The sequence below is a fragment of the Penaeus monodon genome, chromosome 33 (assembly GCF_015228065.2).
Source record: "Penaeus monodon isolate SGIC_2016 chromosome 33, NSTDA_Pmon_1, whole genome shotgun sequence".
Taxonomy (NCBI): domain Eukaryota; kingdom Metazoa; phylum Arthropoda; class Malacostraca; order Decapoda; family Penaeidae; genus Penaeus; species Penaeus monodon.
Window position 1 is genome coordinate 31,449,419 of NC_051418.1, and position 601 is coordinate 31,450,019.

A 601-nucleotide genomic window follows, 5' to 3' on the forward strand; every position below is an offset into this window, starting at 1 on the left:
ACGTCAAACCGACGAGTTTGATCCGCCACTAATTAAAAACAATTACAGTTTCGGGCTCTAGGTTATCGAATCCCTTGCTGAAGAATGCGGATATCCTCGGAAACAGGATAACCATATTTCGCTCTCGATGCTCACTTCTGTGCCAACTCTAACCGCTGCCACGAATTAATATTCTTGGCATGCGTCCCATAATGTCAAAGTCAAAGTCAAGAGTCTTCAGACGCGTTGAAAACCACATGTTAGCCTGACAGATCTAACATTCATATTATTACAGTTAGGACAAGGATTCTGGCGGGAAACTCGCTGGAAAACGAACGAAACGAAGTTCACTGCAAAAGGCAAAGGACGGAAGGAAAACATGTCTTACAATCTTAATGAAGGTTGCCGTGAGGGTTCTCGCCTCTAGAAATCAAATTCCCTTTCTTTTGTTCACGTCGCCTGTTGTCTACCAAGAACTCGATCCCAAACGTGATTCGATACGACGCAGTAAGATTTGTCGAGCTTTGTGGTTGTGACAACGGAACTATCGACCGTGACAGCAAGGTCGGGAGGGGGAGGGGGGAAGGGGGGTGCTTGATGCAGACGACGATGACGATGGAGT